The sequence below is a fragment of the Chelonia mydas genome, chromosome 12 (genome assembly GCF_015237465.2).
Source record: "Chelonia mydas isolate rCheMyd1 chromosome 12, rCheMyd1.pri.v2, whole genome shotgun sequence".
In the NCBI taxonomy this organism is placed as follows: domain Eukaryota; kingdom Metazoa; phylum Chordata; order Testudines; family Cheloniidae; genus Chelonia; species Chelonia mydas.
The window spans coordinates 25850671-25874544 of NC_051252.2; the positions used below are offsets into that span (position 1 = coordinate 25850671).

At 38.3% G+C, this 23874-nt stretch overlaps 1 long non-coding RNA gene across 1 annotated transcript in view; it reads left to right on the plus strand.

Moving 5' to 3' along the window:
- LOC122462525 overlaps positions 1–23874 on the plus strand; it is a 207503-nt gene that overhangs the window by 135343 nt on the left and 48286 nt on the right. The window contains exon 7 of the long non-coding RNA XR_006285112.1: positions 20452–20500. This is a non-coding gene — a long non-coding RNA (uncharacterized LOC122462525). The remainder of the gene's footprint in view (positions 1–20451; positions 20501–23874) is intronic.

A 23874-nucleotide genomic window follows, 5' to 3' on the forward strand; every position in this document is an offset into this window, starting at 1 on the left:
GCAAGGACTGACCCGTGACTTTCAAAAGACAGTTTGGTCCCTAGTCCAATCCTGCACAACTACTTGCTGCCCCTTAACTCAGGGGAGATTGTAAAATACTGCTACCAGCTAACGGAGGTGCTCCATTAACTCAAGTGGTAACAGCCTGTGATTTGCAACTAAAACTTCTAGCTCTGCTAATGATCTGTGGTGAGGGGAACCATTACACCAGCAGTATTTATCTGATAGATTAGAGGTTTTTGCTGTCCCCATTTGATCTGCTTCCAGCCTCTGGTGATTTACTGAACAATCATATGCTAGGGAACCCTGCTTTTTGGGAGCCACAATATCTATTCCCTGCCCCTTCTCCCCCTGCCTTCTTGGGATTATCAGAGGTGACCATTTCTCAGCAAGGTTAGATAATTGTGCCATGGTTGGCACTGTTGTCCTTTAGGATTTTTGTCAGCACCTGGTCTGACTTTTTCATCTGCACTGTTTTAGAATTCCACTTTCCCTATAGTGGATTTCCTGCTCTGCAGGATGAATTCCATTGAAGAACACTGAGATCCTGTACAGAAAAGACTAACTTCTAGAATATTTGCATTGTTTGTAATGTTCAAGTGGTGGGGTGACAATCAGTAAGGAATTTAGATATATAAGTTGAGCAGCTGCGAATAGTCAGCACAGCACATAGGTGCAGCAGCTCTGAGGATGGAATTGTCAGCTGTGAGTAGTTGTTAAGTTGCTAAGATCTAAAAACTATAAAAAGTTGAGCTTTGCTTTTAGATGGATGTTTTCTTTGCCTGAATTAATCTTCCTGGTTGTTTCAACATCATTTAGTGAGAATAAATAATGAAGAGAAAGAAGAGATGCTTTTAAAGCCACTTTACTCTTTACACTTTACTCTGCTTTCAAATGTGTGTGTTTGTTTGTATATGAACTTAACCAAACATTTCTAGGCTTTTTCTGGTTTAAGTATATTTCAGTTTTTTCAGAGAAGCCTTCATTATAATTAATTATTGTCACAGGCTTGCTCAGGAGAAATAGATGGAGTTAGAATAACATATTTTCTAACACATCTGATTTTGCATAGTTTGTAAAAAGTTATTTCTGAACATCACTGTTTTGAACTTATGAACAGTCTAGCTTTTTGTTTTTAAATAGACACCAGCTGTGATATTTTCTTTCATTCATTCAGCTAATTTCCCCATATTTAAATAGCTTGAGAGTTATGTTAAGGTTCTGGTCTGTTCAAAAATCAAATTAAAATTCTGATTTCTGCTGCATCTGGCATTTCTTACTCACATTTAGTGACTAGCTCAGATCTTCTTACATGATAGTTGCAATTCTAGAAGTAAAAACCAAACCAAAACCAAACAAACAAAAAAAAGAAAAAGACAAGAAAAAAGAATAGATAAAGGCAAACTAACAACCATTTCCCTTTTACATTTGCAACATACAACACAAAGTGATTTACTTTTTCATGTTGCTGGTATGGGCATGCAGTTCTTTCTTCCTTTAGGTAATTAGGAAGCATGAGATTTTATGTAATGTTTGAAAAGAAATATATTTTGGTGGGTTTTTTTGTTTGTTACATTGTTCATTGTATAATATGTTTTTGGAAAATATGGTATATGTCCACTCGAAAGAATCAGTTTTCCTAACTGCTAAGTACCCTCAGTTCAGAAAAAAATGGCATGTTTAATATGCCTGAATCCCTCACAGTTCTAACTGGTTGCTGTCAAACTAGTCAAAGAAACACCAGGCTTTCAAAGTGAGGGAAAGCAGCCTTTTTGAAAAGCTAAACGGCCTATCACAACTCCCACTGAATTCTCTCTATTAACTTCAATGGGACTTGAATCAGGCCAAAAGAGGCCTGAAAATAATGTGCCTGAAATAGGAAAAATCAATCCTTATCCTGCACATTTGGAAAATTGTTTAAACTACTGAGCCAAAGCAGTGGCTAGAAAGCTGTTTTGGATCAGAGTTGAAGATTTAATACTGTAACTTCAACTCTTCCAAACATCTGCTGTAGCAGGTTATATATTCTTGCCCTAATAAAGGGGAAATGATCTGCTCGCACAGATATTAGAAAGAAAAGATTCTTTAAAACTATCATTTCTTTCTGGAAGATGGAGAGGTAGTTCAGGTTAAGCGAAGACTACGCTGTTGGGTTAGGCTGGGGATCCACAGGGCTGTAGCCAGAGCGTTTTGTGGATTGCCAGCCTCCATGGACTGGAATGACCCTTTCACAAAGTTTTATCGGATGTTTGTGCCTCGGTGGCAAAGGAACTCTTGGCCATTTCAACTAGAAGGACAATTCACTAGTTTGTTGCAAGTAGTTGACTTCAGTATAAACACCCTCACAACATCAATGTACCAACCCCCGAGGGAACTAGTTAGATTTCAGCAGCTTTCTTGGTATACACATATACTAGAATGGAAGATCAATGAATTATGAAGTATGTTTACCAAGGGATGCTGGTACACAGCTGGCAAACACATGGTCACCAGAAGGTCTGTGGGCATGATAAGACTGCCAATGATGGACATATTCAGCCAGACGACCTTAAGGATCTAGCTTGAGACCAATCCGCGTGGCACTTGATCTGCAAGGAGATTATGTCCCTTTGCAGCATGATGATGGCCTCCTCAGACCCATTCCTTGTGTCTCACCGAGGGGATGAAGAAAAGGCTGTGAGAGCTTTGCATTATTTTAAGTAAATTTTTCACTGCTGTGGGTTTCTCCATGAAAGAGCTTGATCTCAGTCTTTGTTGTTCATTTGTGGTTAAATATAATATAATTGTCTCTGGAATAAGGTAGTATCATTCTCGTGGCACACCTATCTACTTTTTAAAAAAGATCTTGGGAAGACTATACTGTTAAGGCCCTACTTAACTTGCAATATTGTGGACTCTGCAAATTAGTCTTCCACTGCCCTGTTGACAGTGGGAGCCCCAGCTGCCCTGGGGCTGAGAGCGGGAGCCCCTGCTGTCAGCCCCAGGAGGCCTCTGTCAGCTCCGGGGCCCTGCTTTCAGCCCTGGGTGGCTGGCGGCGAGGGGAAAAGTCATAAGGGAGGGCACTACTGCAAATAATAAGGCCCATTTTTACTTTTCTGCAATTTTCCACGGCTTGCCTGCAATTCAGCCGCAATTTTTTGACAATCATCCCTCAGTTCAAGTAGGGCCCTTATATACTGTCTTATTTCAAACCAGGAATGAAGGTCTGTACTACTGATTCAGGCCTTCCTGCCTTCCTGTTAGATTTCGCTATTAGCAACCGTCTTGGTTTGGTGCTTAAAAATTACCCAGAAACTGAAGGGTGTAAATTCACAATGAGAGTCACCTTTAAACTTCCCAACGCCTGAGCCCATCCCGTTCCCAGTTCCACATGTGGCAGCTCCATATCTCTGGTAGTTTCCCCCGCTCCACTCCTTCCTAACTCTTAGCAGTTTACAGCATCTTCTCTTCCCATCTTCTCCACTGCATCCCCAACTCCTCCTGTATGAAATAACTGATTGCTTCTCACTGGTGTGACTGACTGTCATCAGGCACACTAAAAATCCAGTCATGAGAGTTGCTAGCTTCCATTGCTGGAGTGTTTTTCTAGTTAATGGTGAAGGATGGTCAAGATAAGGATTGGGACCATTTTTTTGGGCAAATTGTTGGAACGCTTGTTCTTCTCAATCCATATTATGAGCCCAGCTACCTTGCTGATAATGTGCACCACATCAATAAAACAGACTTGTAGAATAGCAAATATACGCTTCCTTAGTCTTAGCTTATCTAGTCTGATATGATTTTCCAATTAGAAAGAAGTGGAAAGGACAGACCAAGGGAAGACAGAACAGTTACCTGATCACAATATAATATTTGAAGCAACTGAAAAAACAATTTGGTTCCATTCTTCGGCTGTTGTGCCTGAGTTATTATTTAACTTGTCCAAAGAAGAGAGAACATTTCGGTGATGGTGCCTGGTGGATTAATCTAAAATATAAACTTTCCATCTTTTGTCTTAGGTTTTGTTTCCAATATAAACAATGACGTTTGTTTTAAGTAAAAGAGGGCAGGAACCAGAACATTCCACATCTCCATGTGTGGACTTCAGGTTTGTGTTTTAGTTCTTTCTCTTCTTTTACAGTTAAAGTGCAGCTTGTTGAACACCCCCCTTCCCCGGCCCCCCTTCTCAGCTTCCCAGGCTGGTGGTGGGGGAGCTTGGGGCTTCTGCTCGGTGGTGGGGTTAGGGGCTTCTACCAGAGATGACTGATGCCTGCTGAGAGTGGGCACAATTTAAAGGTTTGTCCCCACAACCAACAACTTGAATCAGGCCCCCCCCCCCCCCCCCCCCGTTACTCTTCACAGCCCCTCCCAGCATCTCCCAGGTGTTAGCTCTTTGTGGAGAGGCAGCTGCAGACAGCTGGGAGCTGCAGGGCGGGGCTGCTGCCTTAGCCTCACAGGGAGAGGCAGCAGCAAAAGCAGCAGCTCTCCCTGAGGCTCCCAGCCGTTTGTCACGGCCTCTCCCCACGGCCACAGCTCCCAGTTTGCTGATTCCAGCAACTGCTATACAGAGAGGGGACTCGGCAGCACATGTGACCGAGCAGGGCTACCAAATCCTGGCAAAAATCTGGGGGGGCGTGTGACCCTACGTATGCCCATAAACACTGCCTCTGGCTTCTGCTCAGTGAGGAGGGGGGTGTTGAGGCTTCAGTTCCATGAGAAACACCTGTTGGGGCTTGGGGCTTCAGAAGGAGTGGGGCTGAAGCCCCAAGCCCTGGCAGGTGGGTCTTGGCTTTCAAACTTCTGTGGTCTGGAGGGTCAGTACGTTTGGCCACCCAATAGGAAATGGTGCTTAAGGGAGGAAAAGTAAGTATTTTGCATAAGTTTTCTATCAGCCACCAGGCTTCACTGTCCCTTGAAATTTCACCTTATAGATTGCAATTTTTAGTACTGTACACAGGGGACCAAATATTTTAATGCTTCTGCATTTTATTTCCAATTCCCTCTACCTGGCTGAATAATTTTGCAAGAAGCTGCGGAAATATGTATTTTGCAGATGGGTAAACCATAGCATGAAGTATTCAAGTGACTTGTCTCAGGTCACTGGGAAAGTTAATGGCATGCAGCCTGATCCAGAGCCTACTGAAGTCAAAATGTTAAATTTTGATGAAAAAATTCAATTTTCTGTTGGGAAAATCAACATGACAGCTCCCTACTCATCTGCTGGGAAGACTGTTTTAAATTTCATCTTCCCCTTGCTTCTCAGCCTTGCAAGCTCAGCCCACGCCCAGCTGCCCGCAGAGCCTTCTAAACTGGGAGCTGGGAAGCCAATAAAATTCCATGGTGATTCTCCTGAAATACATTATTTTCTGGAAATCCCTTCTCATGAAAAATTTTGCAATTTTGACTTTTTATTCTGATTTGGGACTTCCCTTCCTCCCCCGCCCCAAAACATGAAATTTTTTGCAGCAAGGATTTCCATTTTCTGTCCAGCTCTAATAAGTAATTCCCTGTTTTGACAGTGGCAAAAGCAAAAGTTGAGACCAGTACCTTCACATACGTTATTTCACTTTCCCTACTGTGATCTACCACTGCGATGGTCAGCATGTTAAGTTCAAAGCTTCAATTTTTAAATTCATTTTATTTTACAAAATAGATGAAGGAAATGTCAGGGTTTGGAACAGCCTTGACAACATGAGCAGCACTAAAAAAAAAAGAAAGAAAAAAGCATCATTTCGGAGAACTTGTAAATACCATGAAGTTCTAAGCTTTTGCAGAGAGGGATACATCCCTACCAAGATAGAGGCAATATGTATTTATGCTAATGTTTTTATTAGCCACGGTCTTGTGGCAGCTCAGTCTACTTCTAGCATATAAATGCCTATAATTTTGATTCATTTTGACTTTTGCCTTTCTCCAGTAAATTGCAACTCTGTTTGGTAGTGTGGAGTGAATATAAACCAGTTTTTACCTTCTGAACTTATTTTCCCTATGAACTCAATATTGTGTGGAAAGGGTTCTTTCCAAGAACTCAGTAGTACCACAACTGCTAACCACCTATGTCCATCTGTGTCTCTTTCTTGGAGTGCTGCTGTAATGAGAACAAGCAGAATGTATTTTTGGGTTGCACTGTTCTGCTCTGCTTTATTGCTTGCAGTGAGCTCCTTACTTAAACAATCAAATACGTTTGCCATTTTTTAAAAAAGAGATTTTTGAGGAATTAAAGAGTACCATAAAGAAGTCTACAATAAACAGAAAACTCAAACGATGAAAGTGATTTAGGCCTGATCTAGTGAAGCACTTAAGGACATTTTTACCTTTAATTGGAATTCAGTGAGACTTAAGTAAGTGCTTAAGTGCTTTTGCAGAATCAGGGCCTCAATACTTAAATAAATTAAAAGCAAAGAAAATGGAGGTGACCAGTCACAGACTTTTCATCAGAGATTCACCCTCTCCCCACCCCAAAAAAATTGATAATAAAGAAATACTCAGCCACTGAACAAAATATTTTAATCCTAATTATCAGGCTGAAAATCGAAAACTGGTGGTATTGTTCCCAGGAGAAGTTAGTGTCGATGGTTTATTTTTCAATGAAATTTAGTCCAGAATACGTCAAAACCGATGGGCTGAAACTCGCAGGTCATTCACCTTGCTATGGTAAAAGGGAATGACTTGGACTCCTATTAGTTAACTAGGCTTTGCAATTTTGAGCATTCAATGCCTTCTGCTCTTGAACTTTTGATTATCAAGCGTGGCTTTAATAGATGCTTGACATGCTTATCCTGGCAGGTAAAATTATTGTGATATGTAGGTCAAGCCAAAAAGTAATGCTAGGTGGTTAGGTGAAAATTTGGAAGATTATTCACCATGCCACAGTTCTACCTGATAATAGCATTGTGCCATTTTCTGAACCTATGATCGCCTATTATTCTACTTTTTAGAGAAACAGTTCTTGGTGACTTATTCATATCTTTGTGTTATGTATCCAGGTGTTCAGCATAACAAATTCCGCACATGCTGTATTGCCCTGATCCGGATAGACACACGTAATTTGGAAGCTATACTAATTTGGAGCTCATTTTAAGACACATCCCTGTGTTGGGCATAGTAATTCACATTGCTGGAGTGAGAACTCAGGACAGATTATTCCTATAGATGTGCACTGTAAATCTGGCTATGGAGTTAGTCCAGTTTTACCCCTAAGACCAGGATTTGATCCCTGATAATAATTGATTGATGAATTATATGGAGAAAAGGGTAAATGAGATGCTATTTTTCTGATCATAAGGCATTTCCCGCTACCATATTTTTGTTTTTACATAACTGCTAAACTCATTACTTCAAAGAGCCATTGTTCTGTCTTCTGTTGTATTAAAGTGAGGATCCATTTATTGCATATTTCTGCCCATCCCCTCTGGTGCCAACTTCATTTCTGTGTACCCTGCCTGGTTATTCCCAATACTTTTTAAACCTCTTCATATCTTTGTGATTGTTCTGTTTTCCTTTATGGATTTATTAAATTGTCTCTTCTTTTGCAAAATGGGAACACTATTTGATTCCCCAATACAAACAATCCTCCTGTAAGCAGTCCCGTCCAGCATATAAAAGCTTCTCTGATATCGTATGGTAATATTTTCATTCATATTTTTCAGAACTCTTGTTTAATTCACATGTTCACATTCCCAATTGAATTTAGTTATGTTTTCCAACCATTTCTTTAAGAACATCTTCAACATCACAGCTTTAATCGATACACTCCTACTTAGGTGTTTTCCTTCCTACACTAAACACATTTATCTTTTCCTTTCCAACTGAACAAATTAGTAGGCTGCAAACATTTGATAAGACAATTTAATTGCTAGCATTTACTTAGTATAGCTACAGTCCTTGTAAAGGGGGCATAGAAGTGTTAGCAGAAGCACTTAATTATATAACTAAACAATGGGAGCAGATTGGAGATGGTATGCAGAAAATGACAAGAAATTCTTTCAAAGTTTCCTTCTTATGTGTTAAACTTTAAAAAATCACAAATAGTGTAGATAATACTATTTATAAATTGAAGGAACAAGAAAGTGAACATGCGTATGTGGAAAAAATATACCAGATTGCACATATTATATTAATTGTCAATCAATATTTTGGAGGTACGGTATCTTAAGAATGCCTTAAAAAGTTTATTTATATAATTATTACTATTACTTTCATGTGGCAGCCAAGAATGGTCATATGAGCTAGTAATTCAATTTGCTTTATATGAACCTATATACATCATTTATACTATATTTATTTAAAAAATAAATGGATTTGGTAACAAAATAGAAAAATAACGTAAAATGTACTGATATACACAAAATAATAGAAATCATCACAACACTCACTTTCTGTAATGTGGAAAAAGTCCCCAAACTATTTTAATGAAAAATATGATCATATTACATAACTCAAGTCAAGCTGAAATGCTGAACAGGAAGATTCAATTCCTTCTGATATTTCTTAAGCAGGAAATGTGGGTGAACTCATAGACATTAACTAGGCCAAAAGGGGAAAGAAAGTAAGGTACTGCAAAAATAAATGCTGGGTTTGCTTAGAAATTCTAGAAGCCAATCAGAATAATCTCTTGAGGCAAAGTACAATCTATGAAGAAATATGCAACAGCATATCCAGTGGCGAGGTTCTGGATTGACACAGCTGGAACTCGGATCCGAATCTGGCATGGGGTTTCTTGATCCAAGGTGTGAAATTCTGACTATTGAGGTCAATGGGAATTTTGCCATTGACTTCAACAGGACCAGGATTTTGCCAAGGTCTACAAATTAATAGATCAAAATCAATATAATCAATTCCCACCCACCTGGAACTGGCTGGTCATCTAAAATTGCTGTGGAAATTGCTCACATGCTGTTGAAGTATTGGTTTGGTATTAAAAAAAAATGGTACATCAGAAAGTGGTCATTACAGATGCTCAGCAGTGTATAGCGTAGAGTTCTCATCTCACCAGACAGTTCAAAGTCATCGTTGTTAGCAAAACTGTTATTAGTAGAAGACTGAGTATATTGAAAAAATGTAGAGCAGTTCATGATTTGAGTTTTTCTATTTTTCATGATATAGGTTTGAATATAGAAAACTGCTTCAAAGTGCCATGGCAATCTTTTACAGTCAAATTCATGAGTAATTGAAATTGAGTGCCCTTTGTAGCTAATTTTTATCTGGCTGCATCCAGCTATCAAACAAATCTTCCCATTAATTGTTAAATCACAATGACTTCAGAAAGCATTTCTTACATTACTGTTAATACTCTGATAACCTAATCTCTATAAGCCACTGTGGTTGCATTGAACAAGGCCGTCAATAGTCTTGTCATCTCTGGTGACTCACCATACTTGTGTAAGTCAGAGATGCACTCTCACACTTGTGTTGAAGAAGCTAACAATTTCTAAAGCATTTCTGCAGATAAAACTTTAGCAGATACAGTGGATTCTCAATAATATTACAGACACAAAATACTATCTGGGCCAGTCTGTTGTAATGTGTGTAAGTACAATAGGAATGAATCAAGGTTTAATCTGTATTTTTTTTTGTGGGAGGTACAGACTAGAAACCACAGGGGGCAAAGATATGTTATAGTATGTTATTTAGGAATTGTAGATTATAGGTGGACAAAGACGGGGATGATAAGCAAACACAACGCAGTGCATATGGGAGTGTGGGAAGGATTTAAATGCAGAACTTCTGCAGTATGTTTATACTTGCTAACAGAAATATATAGGTAGCAAATGTGCTTCTTGTCAGGATCCTGTATTCTACTAAGATGTGCCTATCACACTGTTATGTGACATCTTGATACATATTAATTTGATAGGAGCCTTTCATTAAAAATTACTTTTTTGAGATCATTTGTTTTAACATTCAATTCAGGAGTCTGACTTCATTTAGCTAAACCCCCTCTTAAGTACTGCATTCAACTGTGTTTTGACTTTTTTTGGTTGAGGGTGTTATTTAAAAAGTAACACAAGCAAAAACAAAACAAAAAACAAATGTGTTTTGGTACAATATATTTGATAACAAAGCAGTTGTGTCATTTGGAGAATATCCCTTTCTCTCTATTGCCTACATGAAGTACTCTAAGGATCATAGTAAAGTGAACTCTGAAAGGGTGCATCAGCTTGACATTGTCAAGATAATTATTTTAAAGTTTTGTTTGCAATTGTTGCCATGTGAGTGTCTCTCTGGCTGTGCCTCCTTTTCATTTATGACATTCAGTCGTGGTGCTTTACTCATGCTGAAATCCCTGAAGATGCAAAAAACCAAGAGATTTTTGAGAGAAAAAACAGCTCCTGTTCTGTTCCCTAGGCTCTCTGCGTAAGAGCCCTATTCACTTAAAAACCTTCCCAGCTTCTGAAACACTTGATTAAAGTCAATTGGCAAAAAGATAAACTCTTAAAAGTGCTAATTTATGGCTAGAAAACTTGAATAAGTCTAAATATGAAATTCTCAGTTACTCCGGATTCATGATTAGGGGGCTTGTTTGGAGAACGTTTTAACATTTCATTGCACGATCTGCATTCCTACTTCTACAGTATTTCATGCACTTTTTTACAGCACTCATTACTGTTGTTTTTCAGTTCAACTGTATACTCCCGCCATCTGTCTTTTGCCTCTTACCAGCTCTGGAGCTTTTTAAAATTCTCCTAAAGGTCAGAATTCATATACTCTCTTTCCATTGTCTTTCTTTGGTCACCCAAACACAAATACATTCTTCCTCAAAAGCCAGCCCTTCATCCCCTCTATATAATAACTAGTCAGTTAACTCAATGCTTGTGGTTAACATAATTCTACTTACTTCTCAGTAACTTCAGTGCTAAAGCCACCCTCCCCTTCCACACCCTTTTTTTCCTGCTTCTCTTGCAGGCAGTAAGATGTGTCTGATCAATCCATTCCTAAGATTCTTTTTGTGGAAAAAAAATTGCAGCACTTCCCTCCGACAGTCTGTATTATTCTCTCTCTCTGTGCCTTCTACTTTCAACTCAATTTCTCTCTTGGTGCATTTGTGCAACTCATAATATTAACAGGAGTTACATATTCACAGTAATAGGAGAATTTATTCTTTCATTGGACACAACTTTCAGCCTGCCCTTGGGCTGCTATCATACTCACATTGTACAATACATATTCACTCACATATAGATGCTAAATCACATTGAGAAAGTTATGATTCATTGACCTCCTTCTACACATTACTTCACATTTCTGCAAGTCTGTTTACTCCCACACTTAGAAAAGTTAATATTTCATATTAGCTCAGAGGTGCAACTTTTCATCTGTTCTTTTGTGTTCTGGTCATTGTGAAACTAATAAATGCATTCAGCTTTGCAGAGAAGAGTGAGCTCACAAGATTAACTGCAATAAGCTCTTGAGTACTTGAAAGCTTTTAAAAGGCCCTCCAAATGAATATTTAGTAATTCGGGGCCCCTTCTTCCATCCACACATATATCATACATCATATTAAGGGCTGCCCTTAAAATGGTCACTGCATTGCACTGATTCTGAAAATGGTTTTGCATTTTCCTCATCCAACTGGTAATGGCAATCCTTCTGCTTCCATGTCAAAGCTGCACTGAAAATCTTGAAACTTTAATTCTTGACTGTGTATTGACATGACACTAATGCAGATGTGGTGACACTTGAGACTACCAACTGCATGGATTAACTTTCTGAGTCTCTAAAGGTGCTAGTAAACACACGCATATGGCACCCAAATTTATAAAGGCCTGCAATGCCTTAAGAAGAAGATCTCCTTTGTGGAGCTCAAAAACATCTCTCTTTCGCCAACAAAAGTGGGTTCAATAAAAGATATTATCTCACCCACCTTGTCTCTCTACAATGCCACAAGGGCAGTTCAATGAATCTAGCTGCTTGTCTTTTCTTCTACATTTCAATGTAACCCTTTTTTCTATAAAAAGACCAATGACATCATTTAGACATATTTGTGAATTAATTACTGTACAGAAACTCAGGGCCACATAAATCACAGATATCTTCAAAATGATATTTAAAGGTAGAGGGACTGCTGTTCACGTGGGTGTTTCCCACACTCCAAATAAGTGCAGGGCCAACAAGCCACCAGTGTTCTGCATAACATGTGAACAAATGAAAATGTGGTCTTGATGGATGTTATAAAACTTCTATGTTCATAACAAATTCCAAGGTGCAGTTGGGCATTTGTTTATGAAAGTCATAATTTTTAAAATAGTTACTTAGGCTCTGCGGCTACAAGGTTCTCAATCTGCCACAGTCACATTGACTAAATACGGGAGAAATGAGCATGCATTTTCTCAGTGGCATGCCTTAATCCTAGCATATATATTAAGTAGCCATTGTTAGGGATTTGTCTGGATAGCAAGCACAAGAGCCATTTCTCCCCATATGAGTAGTGGGGACGGTGACATGCCAGAAATTGATAATTTCCTAGGGCTCAGGAAATCAAGATGGCTGACTTGACACATTTCTATTCCTTTGATTACACTAGACTCTTCAAAGCATTGGCCTTTCCAGAATATCAGCCCATTTGATATATTATATTAGCTACATGAGGAGAACAATAGTTTAACATCTAAAAGTAATGAGAAAAAAAAGCAGATACTATAATCTAGTAGCAGAGAATCAGAAAACAAGGATATGATCCAAAGGACTGGAATATTTTAAAGAGACCAAATACTTCTAAGAAATTACTATGGAAAATGGAAGGGAGATGACAGTTCCTTTGAAAGACAAAGGCTTCCACAGACAAGTAATAAAAACTTGGATAGTAGCATGACAGGAAACAAACTAGTAATAGCAACAACAACAGAAGAAACTTACATACATGAAACACTCAGAGAAATGTTATTTTATTGAATTATATCCAAAATACATGTGCATTTATTTCTGTGTGTTTTTTTTTCAAATAAGCATAGGACAATAAACCACACTGAACCCACTGTAATGTTTATCGATTTCTTGTGACCTCAGTAAAGACTTTGACACAAGATTTAACAACGTCTGAGCATAGTGACATGGCACTTAGCAAAGTTCTTTAAAGTACGTTATAGATTAACGGTCCCAATTTGGCAAAGTGCTGAAACTCTTAGCTCCCAATTGGGCAAATATGGGGCCTCATGCAGTGTCTTGATGGAGCATAAATCAGAGTGCATGTAAATATCAGGACACTAGCTACATTTCAATCCCTTTTGTGTAAGGATGGGCTAATCAATTCCAGTGTATCATTATATTCTAAATATTTTGTATTTTATGATAACCTTTTCTCTCCTTTACTGAGAAAAATTTTCCCCACCAAAATAATTGCTATGTATTATCTCTTTCTAATTGCAGCAGCCCTTACTTGCTTTGCCTAGCACTGAATCCTCTAAGCTTTCCCATTGATTTGAACGAGCCATGTTCTCTGATCTGCTAAGGTCACATTGTGTAAGGGGCCTAGTTAGAGGATCTTTGCTGATTTAGCAGTTTCCTGTGCCTTCTGGCCCTACTGCTGCTATGAGGGGAACAAGACGGATGGAGGGGGGCATGCTGGAGTGGAGCTCCATTATACCCAGTCCTCCACTGGCGTATGGCCCCTTATGGAAGCGAAGGGCTGGATTTATTGGAAAGCACCTATGCCAATGGTGTAAATAAGAACTACTCATTGGCAGCTCTAACTTGATTTGGAGTTCAGTGGCTCAGAATCAGAGAGCTGTAGCTGCGTCTTTGTCCTCACCTCCATCACTACTCCTTCTGAGCAAAGGTCAGTGGAAATGGGGAACTGAGCCCAATGCGAGTTCTTGTGTAAGCACTAATTGATGCAAATTAGGGTTGTAGAACTGGGTGCTTGTAATATTAATACAAATCTGCATTTCCTTTTCAGTAAATCGTTATTCATTTTAAAAAGTATCAAACTTCATATCTAGGCTTGAAAAGATTCAATTTTTGTAAGTAAAGGTTGATTTTACCATATGCACAGTAACCTGAAAAATATTTCCATTGACAATAATCAAAATTTACAGATTGACAAAGAAATAAAAATGCTGATGGATCTTATTAGAATTTGATATGAGGATATTTACTTTGTATATTTTGACATGTGATGTTGATAATTTGTGTTTTAATGATTATAAAGCTTTTAACTTTTTGAATCTCAACTTCTACTGTCATTAAATAGTTGTCTGAAAGACCCATAATTTCCTGCAACTGTGAACATTTAAATGGATAAAAATTAGAAAAAAATGCTTAAAATGAATATTGATATTATCTGTCAAAATTATAAATAAATAAAAATTGAATTCTGCCAAGCCTAATTATATGTGTTGCAAAACATTGAAGTGACTAGATAATATAACCAAACTGTAAAAAGTATTCTATCCTATTCTAGTTCTTATACCACCCTCATCACTGTAGTATCTGAGCACCTTCCAGTAATACGTTAAGGGCATATCTTCACTAGCTTTGTAGTTGCGGTACCAGTGCTGGGAGAGAGCTCTCCCAGCACTATAAAAAACCACCTCCATAAGGGGACTAGCTACCAGTGCTGGGAGTGTGGCTCCCAGCGCTAGTGCGCTGTCTACACTGGCACTTTACAGCGCTGAAACTTGCAGCGCTCGGGGGGGGTGGGTGTTTTTTCAAACCCTAAGTGATATGACTAATGTGTCAGATGCAGTCCATTCTTTCTCTCAGGGGGCAAATGGTGTGTGCAGTGTAGAGTTTTTGTTTTGGTATTCATTTTTATTATAAATTATACGCACACACCATTGTGTGTTTATGTTAGGGAAGGGAAGCAGAAGAAGAGCACCCTGTGCTCACGCAGAATGTGGTGAGGTTAATGATTCTTCGTTCCTGTGGGAGCTCCTTCCACAGTCTTGGACTGGTTCCAGAAAAAAGCTCTGTCTCTTCTACAAATGAACTCTACTCCCATGGTCGATAGCTCCATTGTTTGTAAGGAGTAGAGTGGTTGACCATGGTCCTCATCTTACAGTTTTAGGAGATCTTATTGGTATTCTGGACACAGCCCATTGATTGCCTTGTAGATAAGGACTAAGACCCAGGTCCTGAAAGGTATTGAGGTGCCTAACTTCCATTGAACCAATGGGAATTGGGTTCCTCAATACCTTTCAGGGCCTGTTCCTAAAATGTTGAACATCATTCAATATGCTATGGCTATTCTATCCAGCTCTTTAGCTTTCTGCAAGGTTTCACTCTTGGAGAATAATATCTCACAGAGATTATTTTTGGCTGGTTTCACCAATTATTATTTTTTCTCCTTTAGAGAAGCTCAAGGATTAAATGCTTTGTTTTAATAGTTAAGCGTAACTGATCCCCCATAATTAGCTGTCCCAGAACTACATTATGAGAGGGCTACAAGAAAAATGTCTCTATTTTCCATCAACAAATAAGGGTACAGGTATAATCACTATAATCTGCAAGAATAATGCCAGTTTATTCTAGGGCTTCCTTTTCTTAAGCAAAGGTAGAAAGATTTATTCCCATATGAATCTAGAAGGATTATTAGCAGAAACTTCCAGGATGCTTTAAAATGAAGCAGCTAGTTGTAAGAATGTAAATCATCTTCTATGGGAAGAAAAAAAAGTCAGATCAGTCTAGGAATGCAAATCATATTCAGGGAAAAATTCAGATCAAGATAAGAATCTGCCTTGTGACTGTAATAGCATGGTTATGGTTGAACAAAATCTGGTTTGTGGTCAGCACAATTAGTTTAAATTAGGGCTGTTGATTAATCGCAGTTAACTCACACGATTAACTCAAAAAATTAATCATAATTAATCGCAGATTTAATCGCACTGTTAAACAATAGAATACCGATTCAAATTTATTAAATATTTTTGGATGTTTTTCTACATTTTAAAATATATTGATTTCAGTTACAACACAGAATACAAAGTGTACAGTGCTCACTTTATATTATTATTTTTTATTACAAATATTTGCACTGTAAAAATGATAAAACAAAAGAAATAGTATTTTTCAATTCACCTCATACAAGTACTGTAGTGTGATCTCTTTATTGTGAAAGTGCAATTTACAAATGTAGTTTTTTTTGTTACATAACTGCACTCAAAAACAAAACAATCTAAAACGTTAGAGACTACAAGTCCACTCAGTCCTACTTCTTGTTCAGCCAATCGCTAAGACAAACAAGTTTGTTTACATTTACAGGAAATAATGCTGCCCGCTTCTTATTTACAATGTCACCTGAAAGGTATTCGCATGGCACTGTTGTAAGGCATTGCAAGGTATTTACGTGCCAGATATGCTAAACATTTGTATGTCCCTTCATGCTTCAGCCACCATTCCAAAGGATATGCTTCATGCTGACGATGTTCATTTAGGAAAAATGGCATTAATTAAATTTGTGACTCAACACCTTGGGGGATAATTGTATGTCTCGTGGTCTGTTTTATATGCATTCCGCCATATATTTCAAGTTATAGCAGTCTCGGATGATGGTACAGCACATGTTCGTTTTAAGAACACTTTCATTGAAGATTTGACAAAACACAAAAAAGATACCAATGTGAGATTCGTAAAGATAGCTATAGCACTTGACCCAAGATTTAAGAATCTGAAATGCCTTCCAAAATCTCAGAGGAATGCGGTGTGGAGCATGCTTTCAGAAGTCTTAAAAGAGCAAGTCTCTGATGCAAAAACTACAGAACCTGAACCACCAAAAAAGAAAATCAACCTTCTCCTTGTGTCATCTGACTCAGATGATGAAAATGAACATGTCAGTCTACGCTGCTTTGAATCATTAGCAAGCAGAACCCGTCATCAGCATGGATGCATGTCCTCTGGAATGGTGGTTGAAGAATGAAGGGAAATATGAATCTTTAGCGCATATGGCATGTAAATATCTTGCAACGCCAGCTACAACAGTGCCATGCTAACGCCTGTTCTTACTTTCAGGTGACGTTGTAAACAAGAAGCAGGCAGCATTGTCTCCTGTAAATGTAAACTAACTTGTTTGTCTGGGCAATTGGCTGAACAAGAAGTAAGACTAAGTGGACTTGCAGGCACTAAAATTACATTTTTTAAATTTTTGAATGCAGTTATTTTTGTACTTGATTCTACATTTGTAAGTTCAACTTTCATGATAAAGAGATTGCACTACTTGTATTAGGTGAATTGAAAGATACTATTTCTTTTGTATTTACAGTGCAAATATTTGTAAGTATACTGTACTGTACATTTTTGTATTCTGTGTTGTAATTGAAATCAATATATTTGAAAATGTAGAAAATATCCAAAAATATATACATAAATGGTATTCTATTATTGTTTATCAGCATGATTAATTGTGATTAATTTATTTAATCGCTTGACAGCCCTAGTTTAAATCACTAGCCAAACTGGGGTAAAAATGTTCATGAAAATTTGGATGCAGAATATTTTTTGTATATGTCAAGTATATACTTATATTATGATGATGGAAGTGAGGAGCATGTAATGTTGAGGGGGGAAATAACTTGATTATTATACTATACACAGGAAGCCAGATTTACAAAATATCTCAGCTCCTATTTAGGAACCAAAATAAATGGTCTAAGTTTCAAAAAAGCTCAGCAGGTTAGGTGCTCAGCTCTTTTGAAAGTCTGGCCACAAATATCACAATGGGAGTTGCTGGGGGCCAAGCACTTTTGAAAATTGGCTTATACTTAGGACTCTAAATGGTAAAGGAGGTATTTGGCAAATCTATCGCTAATATAGTAGAAAGACTCTTTCTAGCCAGTTATGTGATATGACTAGAGTTGAGCAATTAATTCATAATGAATAATTTTATTTTATGAAAATAGCCTTTATTTCTGCTCATTAAATGTCCACAAAGAGGTCATGATTTCGTTGAATTTGAAAATGAATTTAAAATTTGAATTCCACAAATATTCTTGCATGGAAATTGAAAATGCTCTTCCATGACCAATCTTGCAAATAAAATTTAATGGCTTGAATGTTTGTGGGAAGAGTGGGTTGCGCTAAAAAATGTGTTTTTTAAGAAATGAGCAAATATTTTCTGAATACATTTTGAAGTAATGTCCAACCTATAGAAATGACACGAGTAAATGATGAAATATGCACAAAGAGGGAAAGAAAATTAAGAATTCCCAGCACCTTGGCTATTTTGTAATACACCACAATTTGCAAGAACAGTCACCAAAATTGTGCATATAAAATTAGACATATTTTTGGCTACATTTTTTTAAGCAGACCCTTACATTTACAGTTGGAGAAATGAAAATAAGTTTATTTTGGGGATGAAATATAATAAAAATAAAAGTTCTATCCAGCAGACTTCACAACATATGCCGCATCTGCACCTATGCTCCAGAACTCATCTTCTCTCATTTTTCCATCACTGTTTCAAGATCATTTCATTTCAAGGTCTCTACCTTTATTCATACCCATCTGTTTCGTCAACTGGAGACAGAATGATGAATGAATTGAAATGTTTACTTCAAGTTGGACTTATTGCACAAATAGACGGTAACTACTCTATATACAAGTATTGTGTATGGACACTCAACAGTGATCAGAAGTAGAGGTGAACAAGATGTTAGTGGCCAACAGTGAATTCAGTGGGAATAGATTTAAGTCACTATTTAGTGCTTTTGAAAATCCTACCCCAGGTTTACAGCTGGCCTCAGATTGCGCTCTAAACTTTGTTTGTACATAACTTGCATTTGTACATTTACACTGAGAAGGTAGATATGCAATTACACAAAATGTGTATGCAAATTTCAGTTTGCATGCACAAATGTGTCTATTTATACAATTTTTCAGGTTCAGTCAAGCCAGAAATTCCTAATTGCACATGGATATACTCAAATATATGGCATGTTTCAGAGTAGCAGACGTGTTAGTCTGTATTTGCAAAAAGAAAAGGAGTACTTGTGGCACCTTAGAGATTAACAAATGTATTTGAGCATAAGCTTTCGTGAGCTACAGCTCACATCACATCCGATGAAGTGAGCTGTAGCTCACAAAAGCTTATGCTCAAATAAATTTGTTAGTCTCTAAGGTGCCACAAGTACTCCTGTTCTTTTTACTCAAATATATGATATTCTATGGCTCTTAAAGTACTCAGAGTCTAAGCCATCATGTCTGACACTGAAAAGCAATACTTCTGGGAATAATATCAGAATACCAGCAAATCAGCATTTCCGTGGTGCAGTGTCATTTCTAGAGCTACCTGTAACATGTGGGTGGGAATAAGAACTAGTTGGAATGACTGAAAAACTTGGTGTAAAACTTGATACGTATGTATCTGTGTATTTCATATACACAAGGACATGGGCTGCCAAACATCAACTTCACCTGGTAGCTTTCCTAGGACCCTTCTCCTCAGCACATTTTCAGTGCAAGCATGCCTATATGCAAATGTAAAAGTCCGTTTCTATGAATACTTATGCATGTGACTTTGAAATATTGTTTCCACAAACATTCATGACAGTGATCCAATGTAAAAGACACGTGAGCGTGGCTGAAGCAAATCCATTTGTAAATGCAAGCAGCTGCCAAGACCCCAGTCTAACAAAGCACTTAAGCATGTGCTTAATTTCAAGTACATTAGTACTTCAACTACTCCACATGCTTAAAGTTAAGCATGTGTTTTGCTGGATCAGGTCCTAATGGACTATTAGTTTGTAATATTTACCCAGCTATATAATACATACTATTTAAAAGTTAATTTTGCTTGGCAGATCACTTACATTCATATTTACAAGAATTACATATGCTCCATAATTACAAATGAACATCAAACAACGAACTCTGTGTCTAATTGGTGCAAAGGTAAATGTGGTGAAGACATACACCTTGCATCAAGGACTCTTACATAAAAAATGTACATTATGTTTCTATAGTCTAACAATCCGTACAAAACTTCCATAGAAATTATGGTCAAGACTGCGTATGTTACTATGTTTTAACACTCTGAGACCTTTACCTAATCCTCTTTGTCACTGAGGGTAAGGACACTTGACAGCATAAAAGTGCACTTCTCTCAGCGTTAACACAATTAATGGATATACTCTTGAAATGAATGAAAGAAAGAAAGAATAGCTCATCTCTCAAGGTAGTTTGATTCATCAAATGAAGTGAGATGTACAGAGAATACCCTTTCTCCCCCCCCCCCCCCCCCCCCGATTCATGTACATTTTCTGTTTTTTAAAAAATCATTATTTGTATGGGTTTAATAACAGTCAGATTTAGAGGCCTACATTATAGGGCAGCTAGGTTATCTGCAACCACAGACTTGGATTTCATCTACATAAAGTCCATAATAGCTATCATCTGTTTAAATGGCATCGATGGGACGGGTGCAAGTCAGCTACCCGCTGAATGACAGAAAATCCAGCTCTCAGGAGACTTTGAATGTTTTGTGTTGGAGGGTGACATTTCTTAGTGAGGTACTCATCTTTGTTCTGTTTTGTTTTTTAGGTTCCTAAGGTCCCAAGATGGATGGAGCTAGAGTAGAGAGAAATCAAAGGTACTGAATAATGGCAAAATGCCTGAAAAGTTTTGGGTGATGAGTTCTTAGGTTTAAGAAATCACATCTTGTTTATTGGTATTTGTATGGTTTGTGGATTTCTTTGCTTATTTTTTCATCTAGCCACCAATTTTCCTTTCCGCCTTAAATAATTCTAAAGCTATATTATCTTAGGCCTGATTTGAAATGAGCTAGGCCTATTCTTGGGGTCTGTTGTAGGAGAAGACCAGAGGAGGCAAAGTAAAACTTCTTCCAAGGAGGAGGCAAATGTTATGTACACACAGAGAAGTTAGATAAAAACATAAAATACTCTTGCTGGAAGGTTGTAATGTAACACTACTTTATTTCTTAGAATTCAAAACAACACACAAGAACCCAAAAAACAGAGAGAGGGAGTAGACTGCTTTGTATAAGTTAGAGATTTGCATGCCTCCCTACAGAGCCCTCTAGCCTGCAACCAAGACCAGAAATCCTCCCCCCCGTCCCCCCTGCAATCATGGTTTGCAATTCCCAGACAGCCCTCAATACACCACACCTACTTCCAAACATTTTGAGTATAGGGGGCATTCTGAGGCAGAGCTAGAAGATGCTCCTTCCACTAATATCTTGGAAGGTTGCTATAAAACCTGTGATTGATCTTCCTTAGCCTGTCATAAAGAGAAATTAGCTGTGTTCACAATCACTTTTAATTGTTGTCATATTGTATGTAGTCCCTTTAAGGGCAGAACAGGCCAGCACATTCCTGATCCAATTTCTGGCCCTTTAAGGATGGCCATTCTTGGAATAGTTGGTCCTGGAGAATTATGTGAGTGTAAGCAAGAAATGGCAGGAAGGGAGTTCCAGGGAATATAAGAGGGGGCTCTGAAAAAGGCATGTGACAAGGCAGGATATAGAAGGATCCCGGGGAAGAGTGAAGCAAATGAAGGGAAAAGACCTGGTGGCCGGGCCCTGGCACCTGACCTTGTTTAGGGTCCAGAGAGGCAGGAAGGAAGCCCCTGCTTCAGATCCCTGCGTCCAAGGGAGATACCAGTGAGGACATTGGCAAAAGAATTGTTGTGTGCAAGGAGGGCCATTTATTTTGTTTGGACTCTCTTATTTGCCCTGGAAGGGAAAATGTTTTTGATTTTGCAATAGGCCAAATTGCAAAATAAGGTTTATCAAATCAGCCTGGGAAATTCTGCCTCCAATGGGAAGCCGAAGCAGGAGATGTATCTCCGTGTTGGAATGGTAAGCTGCGGGTTATGTATTGCTGCATATTTCTGTCACAGGTTGAAGCTGACAAATGTTAATGAATTTTAAATTTTAAAAAAGTGTTTTCAGGTATAGCCCTTAGTCTTCACTTTCAGTTTAAGCATGAGCTTTTATCGAGCATATCTCCTGAATGACCGTGATGCCATTTAATTTTTCACCCATCTATGTATTGTGGAAGTTCTAGCGAGTGACAGTAATATGGGCATGTGAAACTGCAATCAAGCATATTGATACAGTCTTGTTCTATGCCAATGCCACAAATAATGCATGTTCGTTGGGGAGGTTCTGATCTGGTTCTGCTAAATTGAAAGCTTCTCTGTAGGTTTAAATGCTATTTTCCATAAACGTTCTAGGTTCCATGAGCTTCTCTTGCTCTAGTTGGTCTCCAGTAGACACTTAGCCACATTAGAATCGATATACAGTTTGGCAGCTTCTCTTCAAGAAAAGTCTTATTTTAGAATAGCATTGGTGATATAGCATAGGACCAAATGTGTGTTTTCAAGACTGTGTAGCTATAGTAGCTCACCGCTTGGGCTGATTATCAGACAGCCAGGAGATCTAAAATTGATTAGATTGATTCAAAACAATTTTAGAAGCAGTTTCATGGAAGAGTCACAAAAGATGTGGATGGGAAGAAGATATTTTATATCTCACAATAAACAGGAAAATCTCTGAGAATGTAATCTCATTTATTGGGAGAATCAATTACCTTTACTCTTTGTGAACTGAATATGAGTGATACAGAGTGGAGATGGGAGGAAAAGAGACAGTGCTGTGGAAGTGACAATAGTTGAAGTAATACTCCACTGATCATTCAGTAATTTTAAAACATGAGTGAAAACTTACCAGCTGCTCCTCGCTCTGTGCTCCAACTACACCATGTAGTGCCCTACTGCTTTACTGTCTGCTTACTTCTACACATACATGTAAAAAGACTGAGAACACGCTCACTTTAGTGCATTTCCCTGACTATAGCTGGTTGTTTATACTAGTGATCTGCTTCATACTTAATCATGCACAGGGAGGTGAACTTAGGGAGTTACTGTGCACAGCCTGCATTGACATCTAGGACAGTACAACATACTGTATCCAGGGCGCTCAGTTTGCTATGTGGATTGGTATGGAAGGGGACAGGGACAAGGTTGCTCCTACCCACTGCTCCCTTTGGAGAATTTATGTGGCCAGATGGTTCACAGAGTATCTGTGTGCACAGGGACTGTACTTATGGCTGCCCTTAGCTAGACAATAAGGTCAGGAAGATACCTCATGCCCTCTGCCCACTCCCTGTGTCCCTGCGCAGTCTGACTTATGCTGATTGTCTGATTATCTAGGTCACAGTATAGCAAACAGCCCTGTTCCTGGATCCCCAGTGGCCCCAGCTGGTAACATATCTCTACAATCAGAAATGCATGTGGAGATGGGGTTGGGGTTCAGACTAAAACAATAAAATAATGGAAATGGTGAGGCAGGAAAATTATTAGCAGGTCCCGCACAGACCATTGCTAGTAAGGAACCAGGCACATATCCAGGGATGCCGCCCGCTGCGTTCCGTTGTTCCTAAAGAAGACTCTGATAAAATAAAAAATCACTACAATATTTCTGAAAGCCTAATTGGGCTGGATTCTTTACAGTGCACCACTGTAAATCCAGGAGTACTTCCATTGAAATCCATGACCTTACTTTGGTATGAAGCTGGTACTAGTGAGAGGAGAATTGGGTCCATGATCTCTGGTATCTTTCCATCTAATTTTCCACAAGTATACACAGTAGGAAGATTATACTCTGAAAATGTGGACAATTCCCATGATATAAGCCTCAGGTTATTTAAAATCAAGGAGCCACCCTTTCTTTACTAAGAGCACAGTATAATATAGTTACAGATGAGGTGTTACTTTGAAGTTAGGATCTTGTCTTTGATCAAAAGCATACAGCCTCCCTCATGTCTCTCATAAAGAATCAGTAGTTATATTGCACTGGTGTGTTTTTTAATGTTTAGGACAGCAAAAATGACATTTACATGAAACAGCAATCCTGAGAATGTATGAGATAAGACAATTTCAGCTCTGGGTTGTGGAAAAGTTCTCTCAAACAGACTTTAAATCAAGCACAAGTAATAGCATGTC